The sequence below is a fragment of the Canis lupus genome, chromosome 5 (genome assembly GCF_011100685.1).
Source record: "Canis lupus familiaris isolate Mischka breed German Shepherd chromosome 5, alternate assembly UU_Cfam_GSD_1.0, whole genome shotgun sequence".
Classification (NCBI taxonomy): domain Eukaryota; kingdom Metazoa; phylum Chordata; class Mammalia; order Carnivora; family Canidae; genus Canis; species Canis lupus.
Genome location: NC_049226.1, coordinates 62971025 through 62995821, shown reverse-complemented (window position 1 = coordinate 62995821; position 24797 = coordinate 62971025). Strand labels below are relative to the sequence as shown.

General features: G+C 49.8%; 1 long non-coding RNA gene and 1 other non-coding gene across 2 annotated transcripts; both read left to right on the top strand.

The window, feature by feature from the left end:
• The first annotated feature begins 1980 nt into the window (after nucleotides 1-1980).
• LOC111095987 lies at nucleotides 1981-17083 on the top strand. The gene is made up of 3 exons (XR_005359883.1): nucleotides 1981-2079; nucleotides 11104-11219; nucleotides 14255-17083. It is a non-coding gene; the product is annotated as an uncharacterized LOC111095987 (long non-coding RNA).
• A 332-nt stretch (nucleotides 17084-17415) lies between these two features.
• MIR34A (microRNA mir-34a) lies at nucleotides 17416-17481 on the top strand. The gene has a single exon (NR_049328.1). It is a non-coding gene; the product is annotated as a microRNA mir-34a (primary transcript).
• Nucleotides 17482-24797: the final 7316 nt, after the last annotated feature.

Genomic DNA, 24797 nt, shown 5'->3' with positions numbered 1-24797 from the left:
CTGTCACCTCCCCTGGGAAGGTAGATGGTAGAAAGGGAGGGTCCATCCGGAGGAGAGAGAGTTGTCCTGACAGTGGGAGTGTGGGGGGCAAGGGTGGATTGAATTGAATTGATTCCTAATCCTAGCGTTAAACATATACTGAGGCTGTCACATCGGGTCATGATAAAATTAATTAAAACAGACTTGAAAGTGGATAAGACTACTCATAACCCCTCTATTATGAAACCTACCGCCAATGGTGGGGTGAAGCCAGTTTAAAATACTAGATCAGGTGGGCAGCCCCAGTGGTGCAGCGGTTTGGCGCCACCTGCAGCCCGGGGTGTGATCCTGGAGACCCGGGATCGAGTCCCACGTGGGGCTCCCTGCATGGAGCCTGCTTCTCCTTCTGCCTGTGTCTCTGCCTCTCTCTCTCTCTCTCTGAATAAATAAATCTTTAAGGAAAAAAAAAATACTAGATCAGGTGATTGACTCCTGATCGATACAGCCCCACCTCCAAGACCTCCACGAGGCCTCGGCAATTGTCAGAATTGTCGCCAAACTCCAGAGGAGTTTAACCTCCCTTGCCTTCGACCTGGAGAGACAGAGAAACAGTTCTTGAGAATCTGAGAAAGTTGCTGGGTCCGGGAGGGAGCAGTGTTGAATTGACTCACCCTGGGTACCACCCCACTGTCTGCCTGCCCTGATCACCCCCTGGCTCATCAGGGCATAACCAGATGAGGGGCGCCGGGTGGGATACAGTTGGACCTGAGAGACTGCACGGAGGGAGAAGTGGGATCGGCCAGGGTGATAACCACAGGCCAGACGGTGCTCACCTTGGGCCTCTTCCGTTTGTCTCAGGCCAATGCTCTCGCCAACCACCCCAGGTTCCAAGCCCGCGTCCCACTTTGGCGCCCACTGAGGACTGTCCTATCCCCTCAAATGCATCTAAGTCCACCAAACACTGCAGACCTTCCATTCCCTTAGAGCCGCTCATAAGCCACATCATTCAACACTGATTGGAGGGGCAAAAAGCCAACCCTTCCCCCCAGCCTCTCATGCTCTTCCCTGCACCGAGGAATCACACCTTCCCCTAAATGCTAACAGAGATGGGAGCTGCCGCGTGTTCGCATAGTGCTAATTATGTTCATTTATGTGAATTGTTTCTATTTAAGCCTAATTACTGTCCTGGAGGCTAAGACTTCTGCTGTCCTTAAGTATGTGTCAAATTAACTTTGTTAAAAGTTGTCTTTACGGCAGCAGAGAGACAGAATGTGGTCTGCGAGTGAGATGGCCCTCGTGTTACCCCTCATTTCCTCAGGGGTCCTGGGCAAGAATTGAATGTTTCCCCGACCTGTTTTCTTACCTCGGAATAAAGAACTCCTGTGCTCAGAGTCGCTAGGAGGATGCCAGGAAGTGGTCTTTCGAACTCCTCCATCCACCCCTGTCGAAGGCTAAGTAAGGTTAGCAGCGGGTGAGATAGACTGTCGCCGCCCCCACAGACTCTGTCGTCCAGTCAGGACAGCAGAAGGTTGCATAAGTAATGCACAAACAACAAACATTTATTGAGCTCTTACTGTGTGCCAGGTGCTGTTGTCAGCATTTCTCAAATCTTAACCGATTTAATCCTTGTGTCAACAGTAGGAGGAAGCTAGAGTTGTTCTCGCTTTGCATGTGAGGAAACGTAGACGTAGACGTAAGTGTGGTCATGGCAGAGCCGGGCTCCAATGCACGTGGCATGACTCAGCTGCTGCCGAGAAGGGGTGACCTGCAGGGTGCCCCGGGAATGGACATGGGCGTGCAGGCACTTGGGGGACTGCAGAAGGGGAGGCACATCCCACCACCAGCGCCCTGTTCGGTTGGTTGGAAGCCAGTCTCGGGTCTCCCCCCGCCCCCCCCCCCACCCAACACACACCCAGGAGGAGTGGATGGCACCAGGGTGCTTGGCAGGGTCTCTCCACCGCAGTTTCTAATTTTTATTTGTGGATCTTTTGTCCTTATAGGTTCCTGTCCCGTCAACAGTTTGCAACCTAAAGAGAAAAAAAGTGGTTAGGACACCAGGCAGCATTTCTTACATATTTTCCTGATCCGCCTGTATCACAGGTATCTGCCCTCCAGGGACTTAATCCCATCATGGCTATTTCCATGGTTAAACGGTCCCAGGAATTTGATAAAAGGGAAATCATGCTTGGGGTAGAGTCAGCAGAGAGAAGGAAGAGCCCAGGGAAGAATTCAGATGTTTCATCAGAACTTTAACATTCATCCATTCATTTATTTATTCTTTTCTTCCCTCATTCGCGTGTTCACATGCCCGGCACACCTGGGTGAGTTCCTTCTGCGCTGTGTGTCCGCTCCGTGCGGGCCTTGCTTACAGTCGTGGCCATGTCCCTCTGCTGCGTCCCCGGTAGAGTTAGTGGGGAGGAGCAGGTGGGTGCCCTCTGCCTGGGACATCTTGGGCGGTCTCACTCCCTGGGGGCAGGGGGACCACCCCAGAGTCCACTGCAGGCACAGGCAGGCAAAGGGAATAGCATGTTTCTTAAAACAGAATAAACACAATTCACCTTTTCCTGCCGAGCTGGATTATCATGTTGAATGTTCGGGGCTGTGCTGGGTAGTGTGGAACCATGGCCTGAGGGCCCCAGCTTCAGACTACCGGGCTTTTTCTATGTTTTATTGCATTTCCATCACTCTGTTCTCTGCCCCTCACTTGTCTCCCCTGGTGAATTTGTCAGTGAATCTGATTTCTTCAAACCTTCTCCACCCTTTTGAGTTTCTGCTTCTAAATTGCTGTGGACCAGGAGCCCCTGGATGGCTCAGTGGTTGAGCGTCTGCCTTTGGCTCAGGTCGTGATCCCGGGGTCCTGGGATTGAGTCTTGCATTAGGCTCCCCACAGGGAGCCTGCTTCTCCCTCTGCTTATATCCCAGCTCATCTCTCATGAACAGATAAATAAAATCTATAAATGAATGAATGGGGGAATCCCTGGGTGGCTCAGCGGTTTAGTGCCTGCCTTCGGCCCAGGGTGTGATCCTGGAGTCCCGGGATCAAATCCCACATCGGGCTCCTTGCATGGAGCTTGCTTCTCCTTCTCTCTCTCCTTCTGTGTCTCTCATGTATAAATAAATAAAATCTTTAAAAAAGAAAGAACGAATGAATGACTGCGGGTCAGAAATCCCCATCCCCGTGACAGGTTAGCACTGTGAGCTATGAGTTAACGAGTGAATCTCAAGGGCGATCTTGCCTCCACCCCAGTATCAGAGGAAGGGACAGGGTGTCATTTGAGAGTGAAGCATGTCTTTGATTCCTTGCTTTTTAAAATTGTTTCTTAAGATTTTATTTATTTATTCATGAAAGAAACAGAGAGAGAGAGACAGAGAGAGTTCTAAGATGAATTTACCTGGTTTTGAATTTCAGCTAACTATCACATTGGGGTGACAGTTTATCCAAGGGGAGTATTAATGAACAGAGTATGTGAATAGTCACAGAACAGTGCATTGGGGGTAACCATACCTTCTGAGGAAAGGAAAGAACTCGGTGTAGAAGTTTGTGCTGCTCAGAGGCCTCTTTCTTACTCCTCCCTCCCTGCCCCCCAACACCCTACCCACCCCACCCCGTGTTGCTGTTTAATGAGTTAATGGATGACTCCAGGGCTGTGTTTCCTGTGGCGGCTGTAACAAATTTACCACAAACTTGGGGGGTGGGGGGGTTACAACAACAAAAATTGATTCTCTCACAGTTCTGGAGGCCGGAAGTCCCAAATCCAGCAGGGCTGCCAATGCTTCTCCCCCGCCTCCACCTCCCCTAGCCTGAAGGCTGTGCAGGAGCCAGTCAGTGAAGCCAGCAGGAAGGATGCTCAGGGCAGGCAAGGCAGGGCCACGAGGCCCAGGCACAGGAGAGTCAGCATCAGTGGGCCAAAGCCCCTGGTCTGTGATCTTGGAGAGATCTCCCCTGCCACTGCCACCCCCACCTACTGTCCAGCAAGCTGGTTTGTGGCTGACATTTAAAAATTAGAGAGCTTTGTTTTTTTGGCTCGAGCCAGGTAGCAGATTCACTCTGCACCCGAATGCAAAATCCCACCCCCACCCCCCCGCCCCCAACAGGACGAGGCTCCCCGCTCAGCCAACTGAATCTGCACATCAGGGTGTCTGTATTCTTTTTTTTTTTTTAATATTTTATTTATTTATTCATGAGAGACATGGAAAGAGAGAGAGAGAAGCAGAGACACAGGCAGAGGGAGAAGCAGGCTCCATGCAGGGAGCCTGGTGTGGGATTTGATCCCGGGTCTCCAGGATCATGACCTGAACCGAGGGCAGATGCTCAACCACTGAGCCACCCAGGCATCCCATCTGTATTCTTCTGAGGGCAGGTTTTGCCTGGTGAGCCCATGGTCAGGCAAGGTCTGAGGACATGTGGTACTTGAGGGCGTCGTAGGTGGAAAGTAAGCCATCAGTATGCAGGGACAAGAGCAGAAGGGACAATCCTCAGGATCCACACACATCTCTCCCTTATAACTTCTCTCAGGTCAGTCTTGAGCTGTCCGACCATTGGGACACTGGGTCCTGATGCTCTTATGAACACACTTGATGCTTGAGCCCTTCCTTTGGGGGATACCAGTTGGTTCCCCCACTAATTCACTGCCTGGTGCAGTGGATTCGTATCTGATTTGGCTTCTGTATGTCTTCCATTCTCTTTGGTTCCGCATCTCAGATCACCAGTTAACCCTCTGAGCTGCAGCCCTCGCCAGGACTCTGGACTGGGGCTACGGTGAATGGCTCGCCTCTTGCATGACCCCCTTCACCAGACCCCTGTGACTGAAGTGACTTCTCTATCCTGCCCACTGGGAATGTTGCTGTTGTTTACCTTTTAGCTGATCTTCATAAGCTAAAGGCGTATGTACAGACACAAACCTTAGATGATTATTCTGAGTATTATTTTTCAACCTACCTCTTTTTCTTTCCAATGTTTTACGATGTTTGCTGAACTATTAAAATGTGATGGTTTCTGGCTGAATGTTGCAGCTCTAGTTTTGCCTTGGATGGCAACAGGAAGTAACTGCTCATGAGAATGTTAGAGTTTGTGAGTTGTCCCATTGGGTCAAGCCCTGTCTCCCCAGCTCCGGTCTTGTCTCTAGGTGTCTGGTCCCTCTTGCAGTACAGGGGAACTTGGAAAGGTGACACCATGTGTGAGTTATTCACCAGCCTGTAAGAAAGCCAGTAGAGGGGAGCCCAGAACTCATGATGGAAAGCAGTAAGGGGTTGAAGTGGTAGGGATGATGCCAAGTTCAGGCCTGAGGCTGAGGCAAGGATTTTAAGTGGAAAAGCAGATCTCAGGCCCCAAGGGTCAGGAAGTGGGGGTGCAGTGCCTTGTTTGAACTCCTAGCAGACTGGGTGGCTAGCGATTGGCAAGCTTCGGGATTTTAGTCATGCATGACGTTCCTCAGTGTGAACCTCAGTGGTGAGTGTTGGATCCAGACCCTTATTTGGATCTGAGTGGATGTCGGTGGGGATGGTCACCTGCTCAGGGGGTGTTGGCAGGAGACAGGGGGGTGTCGGGCCTGCAGCTTTCCTTCCCCTGCCTCCCCTCCGTGCCCGGGCTCCTGGTCTGGCACATGAGCTGTTTTTCTCATTTCCCTGTTTGGCACTAAGCTCTGTCTCACCACCTCTACCCTTTGTCTTTGGCCTTTGTGGTCTCGCTTGGGCCACTTTTCTGGGGTCTGGTGACCGGGAACAGCAGCTCCGTGCAAGCCTGCCCTGAGCAGGTGAGGTGTGTTCCCAGGGAAGTAGGTGTGGATACAAGATATTTCTGCCCTCATTCTTTCCTTTTAAATGTTCTTTTAAAATGATAAAATTAGTACAACGCTCGTAAAAAGTCAAACAATCCAGAGGTAGATGAGGCTAATGGGTTAGGCCCATTTCTGGCCTGCGTCTCCTCACAACTCCCCAAAGGCAGCCACTGTCAGGTCTGGGCTTATGTCAGCTCCTGGGTTTTCTGGTGACCAGTTGCTGAGCCTGTGGCAGACCAGAAAAAACTCCAGGAGTGTGATGTGCTCCTTACATTTCTGGAGCTTCTGTCTCTGCAGGACTCACATTCCAGGGTGCACAGTGAGGTGCAGGGGTATCCCCCAGATGTGTCTGCCACCAGCTCAGCCCTGTACTCCTGGGGCTCACCAGGCAGGAGCTTGTCTCAGGAGGTCTGAGGTGGACTCGATCAGCTCTGCCTTCATGTGACGTGAGGGTGGACGCGCCCGGCTCTCCCTTCCCTACCCCCGTGCACTTGGACGTGTGGCATCTGCTGTTCCACTGAGCTGGCAGGTCAGGAACGCAGAAAGACTCTGCTTTAATGGGTGAGGCTTGTATTTATTCAGGCAAGACAAACTGTGTGAAAGTTCACTGACGCCCGTGAAGCACCTGCCACCGGGCAAGGTTACCTGCTGTGACGGCGGAGGTGTCATTGTTCTTTTTCCTTGGCTTCATAGCTTCAGTCTGTGCCCTTCAGAGCTGAGCTGCAGTGGGGTGAGCCCCGAGGTCTGGAGCCCTCTGCGAGTGGCAAGTGAGAGCCTGGAGCAGCTGGGCAGCTCGCCCAAGCTGAAGTCTGTTCCCGGAGGTCACTCCAAAGATGCAAAGCCCATGATCACAGGCAGGAGGGGTCCCCACCAGTGGCCCTCTGGGCTATGGGACATGTCAAGTGACTAAAAAGGTGACCAATTGCCCAGGACTTTTAAAGAAGAGAGAAAAGTATTTCTCATTGTGTTAGGCTGTTTCCAAACTGTTTTCCAAACTGACATTTGGGGCAGGGTGATTCTCTGTGCCGGGGGTGTCCTGTCCGCCATGAGACATTTAGTAGCATCCCTGGCCTGTACCCACTGGATGCCAGTGGCACCCTCCACCTGCAGTTGTGACAACCCAGAACGTCTCCAGATATTGCCAGCTGTCCCCTGGGGGACAGACACCCCCCCCCCCCCATTGAGACCCAGCAGACTCCAGGATTCAGAAATGGGCTTCCTATGACCACTGCTTGGGCATCATGAGCTGCTTCTCGCTTGGGTGCAATTTTTCTTTGTTCCTTTTCCAAAAGGCTGACCTCATCCGCCTCATTTGTTTGTTTCCTTGACTCACCCTGCTGTAACCACAAGCAGCCTTCCTACTTTGAGGGATCCCAAATGACTTATCATGGGACTTTATATGTAAATTTGAAAGATTCTGGCTGCCTATATTGGGGGCAGGAAGCCTCAATTTCATTTTTAGCTCTGTTTGATATGCACTCCCCTAGAGTATTTCCGAGCATGGGGAGCTCCTGCCGACAATTTTACTGTGAGCACCTTTGCAGTTTGGTTTTCTGAAATCGCTGAGCATTTCTCTCCCTAAGTTTGGGTCTTAGCCCAGTGACTAGCAGATGATCTAAGGGCCAGGGCAGTCTGAAGTTGGCCAGAGCTTGAGGGATTTTCTGAAAGCCTGTGACCTGGGACTGGCTGTTTGAGAGCGAGGAGGAGGAAGAGGGAGTCAGGCCCTAGGATGGACCCACCCGGGATCATGCCACAGGGCTGTGCATCAGGCCCCTTGAGCAGGGCTGGCCTGTTTGCTGGCTCCTCTTGGGACCAGAGTAAGGGAGAAGCTGACTTTGAGATCCGGCTTCACAAAGCACAGTGTTGCCCTGAGGCCCGACATAACTCTGAGGTTGGAGGCCTCGCCTGACCCAGGCAGCCTTTTCCTTTGCTCCTTTGGGGAGTGAGGTCACCCCCGAGGAAGGAGGTTGGGTTCTGCTTGAGCTCCACCACTGCTTCTCCCTTGGGCAGCTTTCCCTGCCTCACTGTCTGCTCAGGGAAATGGGTTCTGGTTTCCTGGTAGGGGCTTTAAACTTAGCATCTGCCCTTGCACTGGAAAACCCCAGTTATCAGAAGATCTCAGTAGTGCCCACAGCTCTTGGATGCTACCGTTCTGTTCTGCAGTGGCTCCCAGAGGTTCGGATTACTAGGCCACCTCCAAAGCACACAATTTGAACTTGAGCAGTGGTTGGGATGCCCCTCCCTCTCGCCTCCTTCCCACACACCTGTGCTGGGAGCTCACACACTCACTATGGACTTGCACTTGGTGAGCATTGGAGAGTGCAAGGGAAGAGAAGTTAGGTCTGGCTGCCCAGGGCTCCTAGTCCCGGATGGCAAGGAAAGGACCCATGATGCTTGTGGACTCGAGACCACCAGCCCCACCAGCTGTGCCCCTCAGCACCTTGGTTCAGACATCAAGCCAGGACCCCCTCTTGCAAGCCAGAGAGTATCCCAGGTGCTCAGTCACCTTTGTTGAAGGTGTGGGGATAGGCAGGCTAGGTGAGCCTGTGTGTGCTCAGAGCAGAGTTTCTCGAGGGTGCCTGGAACCTTTGCTCTTTGGGGCTGTTCTTCCTGCCTTTACCTGCGCCAGAGCCTGGTGGAGCTCTGAGGCTTCCGGATTCCAGTGTCAGCGGTAGCCAGTCTGCTGGAGTAAAGCTGCCTTCCCAAAATAGCCACCCAGAGGGAAAGAGCAGCCCTGGAATTTGATCCCAATGATGACCATGACGGCCTTGCTCAGGCTCCCGGTCCCACCCAGCTCCACCTCCCTGACTGTCACCCAGGAACTGTTGATGGGTGTGGGAACCGGGTCTTTCCTGTCTCCTCTTCCCTCCTTCCTCTTTGTTCTTTCTCACCACCAGCTTTGAGATTAGATACAAACAATTCAGGAAAGATGTGCCAGCACGGGTGGTGGTGGTGGTAGTAGGGGGTGATCACAGGGTACAAACAGAGGAGGGAGCGCCTCTCCACAGGTGAGTGCACACCTATGGAGGGGCCAGGTGCTGGCAGAGAGCCCAGCCCCTGGCAACCGAGTCTGGTGCCTGGCCCCAGGTGGCAAGCCCGACAGGTCAGACAGGTGGAGCCGGCCCTCAGCCCACAAAGCAGGTAACCTGCCTTTTTTTCCCCCCCTGCTGGTTTAGTTCACTGTCAACTTCAGGGAACATTTACACCTTGAGAAAAATACTTTTGGGATTAGTAGAGAAAATCATGAATTTGTTTCTAGAGGATTTACTGTGTGTGTGCAGGAAATTTGGCCTTGGCATTAGAAGACACATTTCTAATTGTCTGATCTTTTGTTCCGAAAAGTAAATGTCTTAACAGGGCCTGGTTGCTTAACGGTGAGTGGGGAAGGCAGGGCCCCATCAGTATCCCAGGTGCTCGGTGATCCTTATTGAGGGGCTAAGGACCAGAGTTTTTCAGTTAGTACAGATGGAAAGCCTGTGGAAGGCTCTATGGTGGTTAGATGGGCTGTTTTCCATAAGGGGGGGTTTGGGCTGGGGGCTCTCTCTGCCTGGCAGCAGGGCTCAGTGTTAAATCAGGGCCGCACCCTCAGTCTCTACTCTGAGAAGCACTTAGGGGGTGGGGGAAGTGCCGGGCTTCTTCCAAAATTCAGATTTATGTTATAGCCCCTTGGGCTGGATTTTATTTTGAAATTGTCTGTGAAGTTCTGAAATTATGAAAGCCTGTCTCTGCAGCAGTTTCACTCCCGCTGTATTTAGCCCTTAGTGTCCAGGGGGATTTCTGGTCAGAGGACAGGAAGGGAGTGCAGGTCTAAAGCACAAACCCAGGACCCTGTATCCGAAACCAGGACTGCTTTTGTCCTGTCAGGCATCATTGAAGGTCCAAGTGGTCCGGGCGCGCTCCTCTCTGCTGCCGTCAGGGAACATCACCCACCAGGTCACTGGAGAGGGTTCAGAACAGGGGCCACCTGCCTAAACTGTCCTTGCTCCATCTATTTGTGCAGGGAGAGGACGGGGCTGCTGTTTCTGCTGCCGTTGAAACAGATGTTTTTGTTAAATGGTTTTCCTTTTTTGTTTTTGTTGTTGTTGCTGTTGTTTTTTCAATTCCAAGGTAATTTGTGATGTTTAGATTGCTTAGATCATGGGATATATCTGTTAGGATTCCTTCCTTTGCAAGTAAGACAGCAGTTCTACTCAAACTGACTTAAGTAGTTGGAACAGTAAGTGTTGTACAAAACCCTAATTCCAGAGGCTGGAATGGGGTGGCGGGGTGGATCCAGGGCTCGATGATGTCGGGGCGTTAGGTTCTCTCCATATTTCTGCTCGGCCATCCTCTGAACAATGACTTTGTCTTCTATCTACCAGCTCTCTTCCGGCCAGCCTTCCTGGGCACCTCTTGTTAGGAGTGAGGAAATCCTTCTCGAAGCCCCAGCAGACTTTCCCACACATCTCATTGGCCAGAATGATGACTGAGGCCTGGCCAGCCCCAAAGGATAGGTGGCAAGGGAAGGGGCTGGCCGGGATGGCGTTGGTGAGGCCTGTGACTCAGAAGAGGCTGGGCTTACCTGAGCCAAGTCAGGGCCTGTGAGTAGGAGCAGAGAGGCACGGATTTGGGGCAGGTAACCAGGATCTGCTACATCAGAGACTTGAAATTGATTCAGATTTCTAACTGGCTTGGGGATTCAATAACCAATAATAATGCTCACTCTGAAAATACATGTATTTAATACTCCATTCTTTTTTTTAAAAAAAAAAAGATTTTTTTTATTTATTCATGAGAGACAGAGAGAGAGAGAGAGAGAGAGGCAGAGACACAGGCAGAGGGAGAAGCAGGCTCCCTGCAGGGAGCCCGATGTGGGACTCGATCCTGGATCCTGGATCCTGGGATCATGCCCTGAGTCAAAGGCAGATGCTCAACCACTGAGCCACCCAGGCGTCCCAAAGGGAGCGTAATAGTCCATTCTTAACTCAAGGGCACTTCTAGAAAGTCACGGCGTCTGCTGTTCCCCGTTCACTTGCCAGACAACTCCTCTTCCCAGTGAGCTGGTGGTCCCGGTTGGTGGTCCTCAAGCATTTGAGCTGTTCTCCCTCCCGATGAACGTGCTGCTTCAGGCCTCCATCTTGTAAGGACTAGAATAGGAAACACTAAGAATTCTAAATATTCAGAGGTGTTAGCTGAGTAAGGTCCCCAGTTCTGCAGAGGGCAGAGGCAGCAGGCTTCTGGCTGGCAGCCCCCAAGAGCCAGCAGACATGCATGCCATTTACCCAGGGATGTTGCAGGTCCAATGGAGGGACAAGCGTGCACCAGTGTCACCTACCAGGGACTATGTGGCCTTTTCTTTTTTTTCCAGGGAAGGCACAAGTGGATCCTGAAATTCAGGAGAAACGGAGGTGCTGCCTGCCCTTCTGGGAATGCTGATTCCCCTCGACCCAGACTGACAATAATTGTTAAGGTTAAAACATCCGAGTAAGTCTTTTATGGACTTGTCCCAGAGATCTCCCACTGTTGTGTTATTTTTTTTTACCGTGTATTTAGGCTTATTTTTATTTTTTTCCATTTTACTTAGTTATCGTACAATGCAATATTGGTTTCTGGAGCAGAATTCACTGGTTTATCACTTACATATAACACCCAGTGCTCATCACAACAAGTGGCCTCCTGGATCCCCATCACCCACCTAGCCTCTCCCCCACCACCTTCCTCCATCAACCCTCCGTTCTCAATTGTTAAGAATCTCTTATAGTTTATCTCCCTCTCTCCTCCCCACTCCTTTGCATATGTTCATCTGTTTTCTTTCTTAAGTTCCACATTTGAGTGAGATCACATGGTATTTGTCTTTCTCTGACTGGCTTATTTCACTTAGCATAATACCCAGAATTCCATCCACGTTGTTGCAAATGGCAAGATTTCGTCCTTTTTGATGGCTGAGTAGTATTCTAGTGTGTGTGTGTGTGTGTGTGTGTGTGTGTGTGTGACATCTTTATCCATTCATCAGTTGATGGACATTTGGGCTCTCTCAATAGTTTGGCTATTGTTGATAATGCTACTATAAACATTGGGGTCCATGTGTCCCTTCAAATCTGTATTTTTGCATCCTTTGGGTAAATACCTATTAGTGCAATTGCTAGGTCATAGGGTAATTCTGTTTTTAACTTTTTGAGAAGATTCCATACTGTTCTCTGGAGTGGCTGCACCAGTTTGCATTCCTTTTTATTTTTTTTTTATTTTTTTGCATTCCCATCAACAATGCAGGAGGGTTCCTCTTTCTCTGCATCCTCACCAACACCTGTTGTTTCATGTGTTGTTCGTTTTAGCCATTCTGACAGGTGTGAGGTGGTATCTCATCGTGGTTTTGATAGAGTGATGCTGAGCATCTTTTCATGTGTCTGTTAGCCATCTGGATGTCTTTTTCAGAAAAGTGTCTATTCATGTCTTCTGCCCATTTCTTCACTGGATTATTTGTTTTTTGAGTGTTGAGTTTGGTAAATTCTTTATAGATTTTGGAGACTAACCCTTTATCTGATACGTCATTTGCAAATATCTTCTCCCATTCCGTAGGTTGCCTTCTAGTTTTGTTGATTGTTTCCTTCAGTCTGCAGAAGCGTTTTATCTTGATGAAGTCCCAATAGTTCATTTTTGCTTTTGTTTTTCTTGCCTCGGGCAGTGTGTCTAATAAGTTTCTATGGCCGGGGTCAAAGAGGTGGCTGCCTGTGTTCTCCTCTAAGATTTTGATGGTTTCCTGTCTCATGTTTAGGTTTTATGGCCGTTTTGAATTTGTTTGTGTGTGGTGTAAAAAAGCGGTCTGGTTTCATTCTTTGCCTGCTGCTGTCCAGTTTTTCCAACACCATTCATTGAAGAAACTGTCTTTTTCCATTGGATATTCTTTCCTGCTTTGTTGAAGATGAGTTGATCATAGAGTTGTGGGCACCATTCTGAGTTCTCTATTCTGTTCCAGTGATTCCTGTGTTTGTTTTTGTGCCAGTACCATACTGTCTTGTTGACTACAGCTTTTGTAATAGAGCTTGAAGTCCAGAATTGTGATGCCTTCAGGTTTGCTCTTTCAGGGTTGCTTGGGCTATGTGGGGTCTTTTGTGGTTTCATACAAATTTTAGGATTGTTTGTTCTAGCTCTGTGAAAAATGTTGACGTTATTTTGATAGGGATTGTATTAAATGTGTAGATTGCTTTGGGTACTGTAGACATTTTAACAATGTTTGTTCTTCCAATCCATGAGCATGGATTGCTTATCCGTTTCTTTGTGTCCTCTTCAATTTCTTTCACAAGTGTTCTGGAGTTTTCAGAGTACAGATCTTCTATCTCTTTAGTTAGGTTTATTCCTAGGTATCTTATTGTTTTTGATGAAATTGCAGATGGAATCAATTCCTTGATTTCTTTTCTGCTGTTTCATTATTGATGTGTAGAGATGCAACATATTTCTGAACATTGATTTTTTATCTTGCAACTTTGCTGAATTCATGTATTCTAGCAATTTTTTGGTTGAGTCTTTCTGGTTTTCTGCGTACAGTATCATGTCTGCAAATAGCAAAAGTTTGACTTCTTCCTTACTGATTTGGATGTCTTTTGTTTCTTTTTGTTGTCTGATTGCTGAAGCTAAGATTTCCAGTACTATGTTAAATAGTAATGGTGAGTGGACATCCTTGTCTTGTTCCCAACTGTAGGGGAAAGGCTCTCAGTTTTTCCTCATTGATGATGATAATAGCTGTGGGTCTTTCGTATACGGCCTTTATGATGTTGGGGTATGTTCCCTCTATCCCTACTCTGTTGAAGGTTTTATCAAGAAAGGATGCCATGGGGTGGGCCACCTGGGTGGCTCAGTGGTTGAGCACCTGCCTTCGGCTCAGGTCGTGATCCTGGGGTCCTGGGATGAGTCTGCAATAGGGTCTCCTCAAGGAGCCTACTTCTCCTTCTGCTTATGTCTCTGCCTCTCTCTGTGTCTCTCGTGAATAAGTAAATTAAATCTTTAAAAAAAAAAAAGGATGCTGTATTTGGTCAAATATGTTTTCTGCATCTGTTGAGGATCATACAGTTCTTATCTTTTCTTTTATTAATGTGATGTACCATGCTGATTGATTTGTGAGTATTGAACCACCCCTGTAGCCCAGGAATAAATCCCACTTGATTGTGGTGAATAATTCTTTTAATCACTTGCATTTTATTGAGAATTTTTGCATCCATGTTCGTCAGGGATATTGGCCTGTAATTCTTTTTGTGTGTGTGTGAGATTCCCCACTCTTTTTTTTTTTTTAAGATTTTATTTATTTATTCATGAGACACACACACACACACACACACACACACACACACACACACAGAGAGGCAGAGACAGGCAGAGGGAGAAGCAGGCTCTATGCAGGGAACCTGATGTAGGACTCGATCCCGGGTCTCCAGGATCACGCCTTGGGCCAAAGGCAGCGCTAAACCGCTGAACCACCTGGGCTGCCCAAGATTCCCCACTCTTAAGGCAGGTTTCTCTCTGCCCAGGCTTTAACCTGGATGGAAGTCACTCACTGATCTGGGCAAGTCTCTGAAGCTCCTCTGAGCCACCATCACCTTCCTGCCGCTGAGTCAGGTTTTTGGAGATCACTTGCAAGAGCACAAAAATTTCCTTCTAGCTTTCAACATCATTGTGAAACTCAAGAGGACACTTAAATAAGACTGGTGGTGAAAATCGTGGTAGAAATCATTGGATTCCAGGCCTGGCGGGGGAGGGAGCAGGAGCACGTGGTGCAAAGCTGTGACTTGTTCTCACTACCAGGCTTCGGCCCCCAGAACGGGCATTTTAAAAGTGCTTGTTCTCGTGGTTCAGAACTGCTCACGCTTGTAATTTTGCACGCCTGTGATTTCTTGCCCATCTCTCTCTTCATGGGCACCCCAAGGCCCAAGATGGCCTCCACCCTCCCTGCCCAGCCTGGGGTCAGCACATTGTAGGTGCACAGTCAGCAGCTGATGGAAGAGATGTTCGTGCTTGCTGAGACATGTGCTATCGGATTGGGAAGGTTTCCTGAATGAATTTCCACATCTCCTGGATGAAGAGGGCGCCTCCTTTTCCAGGAATTGGAACATCCAAGAGCCATGTTGCCAGAATCCACTTTTTCTTTAGCGCCTAAAATTTAAGTGCTAGGAACTTAAAACTCCCTTGGTAGAGATGACTTCTGGTTTTCTTGTATTCCTCCCAGCTCCCTGGACCCGCAGCCCTGGCTCTGCAGTGAGGGGTGTTGGGCCGGGGACTCAGGAGAGACTCTGTAGGAAGTGAAGTGACGGCAAAAATCAGGGCTCTACTGAGCCTCGGGCCTTTGAAACATATTGTGTTAATGCAGCAGAAGCTCTCCTGGTGGTTGAGCCAAAGACCTTTCAGTAGAAGAGAATGTACATTTTAATCTAAGTACGTTTACTCTGACCTTGGGTTGCAACTTGGCAGGAAAGTCTGACTTGGTTCAAGACTGCTGCCTTGCCTGCTTTATTTTTATTTTTATATTTTTATTTTTATTTTTATTTTTTTGCCTGCTTTATACTTCGGGGAACACAGTCGGATTTCATCCACTGACTGATTATTCACCCTTGCCTAAAGTTCTGACCTCGTGTCTGTGACTGGGGAGATTGTCCCTGAAGTCCAAGCCTCCCCTCTCTGACTGGGAAGATTGTCCTCTCTGTGAGGACCCTGGACTGAGGAAGAAGAGGGAGGACACTGTCCTGGCCACTATAACTGCCAGATCAGCCCTGGCCCCTGGGAGTAGCCTCCATAGGCAGACACCTTCACCCGCAACACTGCCCAGATTCAGAAAATGGGGTTCTGCGTGGAAGTTGGGGGCAGGGGCTACTGAGCAGTAGAAGGTACATCTGGTCTTGCTTTTTTAAATTTTTAAAAAATTTTTTAATTAATTAATTTATTTATTTTTTATGGTCTTGTTTTTCTGAGCCATCTTTTCCTTTGGTTCATTTTCTGAGCTAGAGGCTAGGCTGGATCCAAGGTGCAGCACCTCCTGGTCTCCCTCCCTCCCTAGAGCTCTGTGAGTGCTTGACCTTGCTGGGGTTTGGCGTGTGCCCCGTCCCTGGGAAGCATGCAGGCTCTTCCACCGAGCTGCCCTGACCTCGTGCTCTGCAACAGCAGTGCCAGGCTTGAGGCCACTGAGCGCCCCCGAGCCTGTTCCCGCCTCTCACACCACCATTGGCAGGGCCAGCCCGCCCCAGATGCTGTTCTGTACTCACGGGCACCACGAGTGCTGCTCCTGCTTCTTTCCCACGCAGCTGTCTTTACTGTGGGGGGCCTGCTGCTGTTTCTAGTACTTAGGAGTCCACCTCGTCCAGCCGGCCCGGGAGCCCCTCGGCTCCTGCTGGCCCCTGTGCTGATGTGAGGATGGTCACCACAGACAGTGAGTGCCATTGGCCCCGTCCCAGGCCCACTGAGTGGTCAGGAGCTCCAGCGCGGAGCCAGGATTCCTACTTCACGGGCCTCCAGCTGATTCTTGGGCACAGGACAGCCGTTGCCAGTGCTCTGACCTGACAGATGTGCTCTGCCGGAACTCACCTCTGGGATGAAACTGACATATTACAGGTGCATTTTCCACCCTAGAAAGCCATAATTAAAGCAGTCTGGTCTGGCTTGCTCTAGGCAGAGCATCACGGGTTCATCTGTTTGGTGGCAGAAGGCTAAGGTGAGAGCAGGCTCCCACCATCTCCGGCTGGACACCTAGCAGCCGAGGAAGGAGGCGGCATGTGCTCTGTATCCTGCTGAGCGTGTGTGGCAAGGCCGCAGAGGGGCTTTCTCCTCTCGGGCAGAGGCCCTGCCCACCCATACGCCGTCTTCATCCACAACCACTTGCGTGAAACCCGTTTCTGGGACCTCCCGGGCTGGGGAAGGGGACACAGTGACTCTCCCAGGAACACCACCCCTGTGTGTCCCCACCCCACACAGAAGAGGAACTGTCCATCAGTGGTCCACATCCAAAGAAGCTAGTGACTAAATATTCTAGAAGCTGCTGTGATGGTCAGCTGAGGCGTCAGTTTGGCCAGGCTGCAGTACCCAGTAACTCAGCCAAACACCCATCCGGGAGCTGCTGGGAAGGCTTTGTGCAGATGTGGGTGGCATATGTCACTGGTTGACTTTTAAGATTATTCTCGTTAATGTGGGTGGGCCTCGTCCAATCAGTAGAAAGGCCTTAAGAACAAAGCCGGGGGTTTCCCGAGGAGGAAAGAATCCACCTGTGGACTGCAGCGTCAGCTCCGGCCTGAGAGCGCCCAGCCTGCCAGGCTGCCCTAGCCAGCCCCACAGTCATGTGAGCCAGTTCCTTGAAATAAACCTCTTCATCTGTATCCCCTCCTGGTTCCACTTCCCGGGTAGGATGCTGACTGGTCCACTCTCTTGGGGGCGCCCGGGATGGGGGAGCGTTGTTCTCTTGCTCCCTTTTCGTGTGGCTGTAAAGTTCTAACCTTTTCTCTTCCTGGGAAGTGATGACTTTTTTTTTTTTTTTTTCCTCTCCTGGTCAGTGAGTGGCGGGCCAGGCCTGTGGGGAGCTGTTGCCTGTCCCCGCTTTCTCCACCGTCCTCTTTCCTCCCCACGTTCCCTTCCCATCCACAGGTCCGAAGGAGAGGCAGAGCAGGCCTGCCCCCTGAGTCATCGTCAGGGCCAGCTGTGAGTGTTTCTTTGGCAGTGTCTTAGCTGGTTGTTGTGAGTAATAGTGAAGGAAGCAATCAGCAAGTATACTGCCCTAGAAGTGCTGCACGTTGTTGGGCCCAAGAGGGAAGAAATAAGCGAGAGGCGCTCGGAGCCAGCGTGAGACGCCAAAACCAGGATGTTGGAAGCTCTGCTCCGCCATGTTGGTTGGTAAGCCAGCTCTGGGGCCTGGAGCGGCCTGTTCATGGATGCTGAGGGGGGAAAAGCACCCCGGCTGGCTTAGGGAAGGTTTTTGGCTGGGAGAAGTTTGCACGCAGGAATAATAAAATCCAGCATTTACAGAGCACTTGGTATGTATGAAGCCCTGCTCTAAGCACTGGAAATGTAGTCTCAGGAGCAAGGGTCTGTTGTTACTTCTGTTTTACAGAGAAGAAAACAAAGTGCCACGGTAACAGGGGATGTGGCTGATAGAAATGGGGGATGGGATTTGAACCCGAGCAGTCTGGCTTGAGAATCCTTACTCTTAACCGGTGGCTGGTATCCTTGGAGATGGGCCTTGGGTGGCATCCCTGCCCTGTGGGCCGGCCTGCCGTGCAGAGTGGCTTGAACATAAACACACACCATTCCTCTTCCCCCACGAGGCAGATTGCGAAGGCAATCATTAGTTTTGGTGGGTGTGCCTGGGTGGGCATGAGGAAATGTGTCTGCCTTGAGGAGGATTTTTCCTTTTCAGTCAAGGCCAGGCCCAAGATGTTGACAGGAATGAGAAGTTGCTGGTGTTTCTGCCTCAGCGGCCGATGAGGAAGGTTCCTCCATGGGAGCTCAGCTAAAAGAGTCTGCTTCTCTGGGTTCACCCAGCTCTACCTGCAGATGCCAACTTTGGGTTTGCCTTGGCAACAGGAAGGGGATCCAAGCTACCAGTAGTTGGGCAGCAAGGGCACAGGGGTCGCTTCTTGGGCCACGAGGTACATCCATGGCCTCCAGTGAGCCCAGATAACCCATCTTCAGGCCCTGTGCTTTGAGAGAGCCCACTGAACCAGCCTTTGGTCCTCGTCTGTCTTGCACTGGTGCCTTTGTGCTCTTTTGACGGAACCATGAGTGCTCTAGTCTCTGTCTGACTGATTTCTTCCACTCTCCAATCTAGTGCTATATAGAAATTCACACAAGTCTGAGAGGTGAAGCCAGGTGTCCGCTTTACTCCTCTGACCCCATTGACTAAGAGAAGCTTCTAGAGTCCATGAGGTGATGGGCCTTCTGTACCTTTGATGCAGGCCAAGATAACACCTGCTGTGACCCCCACCCCTACCGGCCTTCACACACCCCCATTGTTCCTCCTCCAGCCACTGCCTGCGGCACCTTCCCTGCTCATGCCCACCTGCTTGGACCCCATCTTTTGGTTCTGTCTTGTCGACCTCTGTGCTTCCTAGCGCTGAGGGACAAATGGGCCTGCTTCCATTTAGACCACTTTATGTAAGACGGAAGACCCATTAGAAAGGTATTCTGAGTCTAAGCTTGGCCCTGACGCATTTCTGGTCCAAGCCAGTCCTCCTTGTCTTCATGCTGGAGAGCAGAGTGGGCAGCCAGGCTCTCTTGAGCAAATCGGATTCCTGTGGGAATTGTTCTGTTTCTCCTCAGAGCTCAGAGAGCTTGCCTCAGAGAGGGCCCCTTTGTAACGCACATTGGACTGGCCACACCCGTGCCCACTTGGCCACAAATTCCCCTGCGCTCCCCAGACCCGTGGAGCCGGGCGTGGGCTGAAGTGGGGCCGATGGAATGCCCGGAATGCCGGCTGCAGTGACAGACCAACACTCAGATCCCTCACGGGAGTTTTGACCAAGGCAGCATTTGGGATGGCTTCTGAGCAGAAGTCTTTTTATTTTTCCCAGTTTTAGGCAGAAATGAAGAATGCTTGCCTTCTCCCAACCACCAATTGATTCAGGATCTTGAGCTTTGCAATTTTAATTTTAAGAACCACACTCTTGGGTTGTGATCTAACTGGCCTATTGAGTTCAGGTAAAATTATTTGCAAGTAACCTCTTTTGGTATCTAGCAGTGCTTTTTGTTTTGCCAAAACAGAAACCAGAAAAATGGTGCTTCTCAGATACAGTTCACCTGCAGAACTTCCTGAATGATAAGTAATGAAACAAATAAGCAGGCTTTGCGTCCATTCCAGTCTTTGTAGGAAACCAATGTCTTTTTGGCAATTTACTTCTGCAGTCTTTAGAACAGATATATAGGATATACTCTGGCATTTTTGTATCTGACAGTAGATTGGGACAAAGAGGGGCCACTTCTCCGTCTGTCTCTCATGCACGCACACATGCACACATACTGGATCTGAGGGCGCCCACATGATAAGTCAGGGATGGTGACAGCCCTGTGCCCTGGACACTTGGCTTTGCCAAGACTCCCTTTGCTGTTCCCCAGTAGCAGGGTTGGCTTCATGGACTTGTCACCTCTGTGCTCAGCTGGGCCTGTCTTTGGACTTGAAATTTGTAATTTTTGGACAAAGGTCCCACATTTTCATTTTGCCCATGAATTATGTCGCTGTTTCTATCAGCCTGCCACAGGCCATCAGGCTGCAGGTCCAGAGGACTCTTGTGCCACATCAAACTCATAACCTGAGATGGGATCCGGCCTTGGGGCCCACTTCCCCGGAGTTCCTGGCACAGAGCAGGCGCTCCAGCAAAAGACATAACTGACTCATCCAGAGGGTCAGGGTGAGTGGAGCTGAGTGGGACCAGAATCTTCCCTCCAGCCGCCCCCGGAGGATACACACAAATAGGGAACTCAGGTCCTATGCATGGGGTTGCCTCAGGTGGTAATCAGAAACTGATTCATCAGAATTTGGAGAGGAATTTTGGTTTGGTGAATTGTATCTATTTGGGGATTATTCTGTTAATTTGCTGGGGCTGTCCTAGCAAAGAACCACAGAGTAGGTTAGCTTAACCAACAAAAATTTGTTTTCTCTCAGTTCTGGAGGCTGGAAGTCCAAGGTCAAGGTGTCAGCAGGGTTGGGTCCTCCTGAGGCCAGCCTCCTGGCCTTGTAGGCTGCGTCCTCCCCTCCGCCTTCACAGGGTCTCCCCTTTGTATCCACTGTGTTCAAATTTCCCCTTTGGAAAGGGCCCAGTCATGTTGAATTAGGACCACCCTAATGAGCTCATTCTAACTTAATCACCTCTTTAAAGACTCTGTCTCCAAATAAAGTCACATCCTGAGGTTCCAGGGCTTAGAATTTCAACAAATGAATGGCGGGGTTGGGGGCGGGGGTGCTGGGTGGTGGTTGGACACAGTTCAACCTGTCTCTAAGATTATTCCACGCACTTCAGAATCTTGTTTTAATAGCTCAACAATATCTTCCCAGTCTGAGAAGGCGAGAATTGTCGACTCCAGGGTCTGTTCTCCAATGCAGGAAGAAGCGACATGAGACTCAGTGGCCAGCAGAATGTGGCTGTGGGTGGTTGCTCAAGGGTGTGAGGCGTGGGTTACTTAATACTGGCTTCCAGATAGACACAGGAAGAGTGACGGTACAGAGGATGGGAGCCAGCTGTTCCCAAGTCCTGTGGGGCCTGAGCGAGAGGAAATGAGTGTGAGCAGGATTCTGGTCAGAGCCGGGAAAAGACCTTCAGGCCTGAGGGTGGGGTCGAAGGTGGGGGTCGGAGGCTGAGGTCGGAGAACAGGAAGTGTGGTCTGGAGACCCACACTTGGTCACTTGGGGTGTCCTAGGAGGCAGGGCCGGGCTTATAACTGCTTCAAATGGCCTATGAGCTTCAGGGGCCCTAAGTCTGATGCCTCCATCTGGGGCTAGGCCTGGGCATCTGTACACGTAGGAAGCTCCCCACGTGAGGTGATAATTATTGAAGCTGGTTCATGGCTTTCTGGAGCTTCTTTTACTTTTGTACTTGTTTGAAATTTTCTGTAATTAAATTTTTTTTTTTTAAAGGGAGGGGGTGTCTGGTGGCTTAGTTGGTAGAGCATGTGACTGATTTTGATTTTGACTTGATTACAAGCTTGTGAGTTCGAGTCCCCCGTTGGGTGTAGAGATTACTTAAAATCTTAAAAAGAGAGAGAAGGAGGGGGGGAAACTCCCAGGAGCTTCTGCTGCCAGCCCCGGTTAGGACGAAGATGGGAAGGAGGAAGCTTTGAACCTGCTTCTGGGCTCCCCTTGACCTGGGGGGGAGCGGCGCCCCCTGGTGGCGAGAGGCGGCACGACACACACACACAGCCGGGTCAGGACCTGCAGTCCGCGTCCAGGACGGGGTGTGTCCCAGGAGGACCCCAGAGGAGGAAGCCAGGCAAGCCCTCACAGCAGGTTCCTAGCCTTTGTTATATACCACGGACCCCTGTGCCCACCTAGTGATGCCTGTGGACCCAAAAGATAAAGGCGAAAAATAAAATACTTGGGATTACAAAGCAGAACAATCATAATGCAATGTAATTATCCAACTAGTTGATAAAGCCACATTTGTTGTAGCGTAGATATGTGCCCCTTATCAGCATATTAAATAAGATCCAGCAGAAGCTGTGCTAATGATGACTATAATTTAAAAAGAGTGATGAGCATTAATGGCCTTTAGAGAAATCTGCATCCGTGGTATGAAAATGTCCGCAGTTTGTGTTGTGGACAGAATCACAGGTGCTGTGAAAAACTCCTAGGACTTGTTACCTGTATTTGTCAGGGAATGCTACATTCCTGTGGGAAGTTGGTGAGAGCAGAAGTACCCAGTCATCCTCAAGGTTACTGACCTAGTAAGGGTAAGGACCCTGCTTTAGGAGGCAGGCAGGGCCCCGCTGCGCCTACCTCAACGTGGCCCAAGTGACCGTCATGTGGCTGCTGCATATTCTTATCACTCATCCTGCAAACACTGACGGAGGACCCACTGTGTGCAGACACCCTGCACGACGCAGACCGGGTCTCTGCCCTTAGCAAGTGTGCAATCTATGGAGAGACAGGTGATAAATACACATAGGTGCCATCTTCCTATTGACTATCTTACATGTAATATAACAATGTTTCCTGAAAATTGTTATGTAATTCTTCGTAGCAAACATTTTCTCTTAATCCCGTTTGCCTTAAAGCCACGTTTTCAAACTAGTGAAGCCCAGGGTCCCTTTTTATTTTTTATTTATTTTTTAAAAGATTTTATTTATTTATTTGAGAGGGAGAGCAAGCACAAGCAGGGGGGGCAGCAGGCAGAAGGAGAGGGAGAAGCAGACCCCCCATGGAGAAGGGAGCCCTATGTGGGGCTCAATCCCAGGACCCCGGGATCATGACCTGAACCAAAGGCAAGCGCTTAACTGAGCCACCCAGATGCTCCATTCCCTTTTTATACAGCAAAAGAAATCTGTCCTCTGGAAGATTCTGAGGGGCTTCTGGGAAGGAGGGGTGCTCATGTGTTTTATCTCCTTCCCGAACTCATCAAGAGTCCCTTCAGAGTCACGGCTTGTTCACAGAAGCACTGTTTACAATGGTGAAAAGGTGGAAACAACTGAGGTGTCTATCACCAGATGAATAGAGAAGCAAAACAGTCATACAGTGGACTATTATTTGGCCATAAAAGGAAATGCACGGGCTACAACTTGGGTTGACCTTGAAGACATCATAGCAAGTGAAAGAAGCCGTACACAGAAGGGCTACCTGTCATCTGATTTGGTTGGTATGAAACATCCAGAAAAGGCAAACCCATGGAAACAAAAAGTAGGTTAGTGGTTGCTAGAGCTGGGGAGAAAAGGCAGTGGGGTTACAGCTTAAGGAGTACAGAGTTTCTGTTTGGGGTGATAATAAAGTTTTAGAAATAGTGGCAATGCTTACATAATCTTGTGACTGTCATTGATGCCACTGGTTTGTGTACTTAAAAATAGTTAAAATGGCAGTGTTTTATGTGATATGTATTTCACCACAATTTTTTTTTTTTTTTTTTTTTTTTTTTTGTATTTCACCACAATTAAAAAAAAATCACTGCTTAAAGATATCTTTCTGGTTACACCATGTGACCCACCCCCTCCCCCATGCTTTCCCAGTCACACAGTGGCCCTGGCTCCCTCTTCAGTCATCCTCCATACTTGGTCCCTGGGAGCTCTCAGGTCTTGTGACCTAAGTGCTACCTTTATGCTGACTGCTTCCCATTTTTGTCTCTAGATAGGTCCTCCCCTGGAACTCTGACTGCTCCACCACTTGGGCTGTCCAGAGGTAACATAATGTGTTCAGAACCGAGCTCCTGCTCTTGCCTCCCCAGAAACCTGTTCCCTCCAGTGAAGAGCAACTCTGTCCTTTAATCTTAGAAGTTTAGACTGTTTCTTGACTCCTCATTGGCTCACATTCACATCTGAGCCTCCAGTAAATCCTCTCATCTCTGCGTCCAGAATGTATCCATGACCTCAACCTCCACCATCCCTTGCCTGGATGATGCAGGGGCCTCTAAGCCAGGCTTTATTTTTTACAAGTAGCTTGAGGCACACCTCTGCTCAGCCCTCCAGTGGCTCCCATGTCGCCCAGTGTGTAGAAACTAAAGCTCTCACATTGACCAGAGGCTTTGCATGCTCCCCTTGCCCCTCTCTGCCACCACTCCAGCCACAGTGGCACCTGCTGTTCCCTGAACAAAGAAGCGGGCTCCTCCTCAGGGCCTTTGTGTGTGCTCTTTCCTCTCTGCCCAGGACATTCTTTCCCTGAGTGACCCAGTTCTCACTCACTCAACATCAGGATCTTGTCAGACACCATCCCACTGGAGTCACCTTCTCTGGACACCTGTATGAAGCACCCCCTTCACCCACCCCACCCAGCACCCCCTGGCCCTATTACCCGGCTTTACTCTTCTCCCCTACACTGACCACCATCAGACACATTGTGTGTTTGTTGATTGTTTACCATCTCTCTTGACCAGAAGGTGAGAGATTTGGTGGTATTCTGTGTCATAACTTCAGATAATTAGCAGCAGCTCAATAGATAAGTATGGAATGAATAACTTAGTAGAACCCTTTGATTCACTGAAATTCTACAATATTCTTCAAACACTGCTTCCTTATAAGCACTAATAAATTACTTGGCATATGTATAATGTCTCCACTTTACAAAACAAAACCCTGGGCTAACCCTCAGACCCATCTTCCCTGTATTGGCTGTTTTTTTGTTTTTGTTTTTAAAGATTTTATGTTTAAGCAATCTGTACACCCCACACAGGGCTCAAACTCAAAGCCTGGAGATCAAGAGTCTCACACTTTGCCCACTGAGCCAGTCAGGCACCCTGTATTGGGGGTTCATATTGGTTAAGACAGAGACCAGGGTGCTGTAATAAGGAGCCCCCCCCCATATCCAGTGGCTCCAAGGAAATAGATGTTTCTTCCTCCCGCGCACGCCGGTAAAGGGGAGCGGGCCCAGTTAGCGGACACCCTAACACCCACCTGGGTTCAGAGATC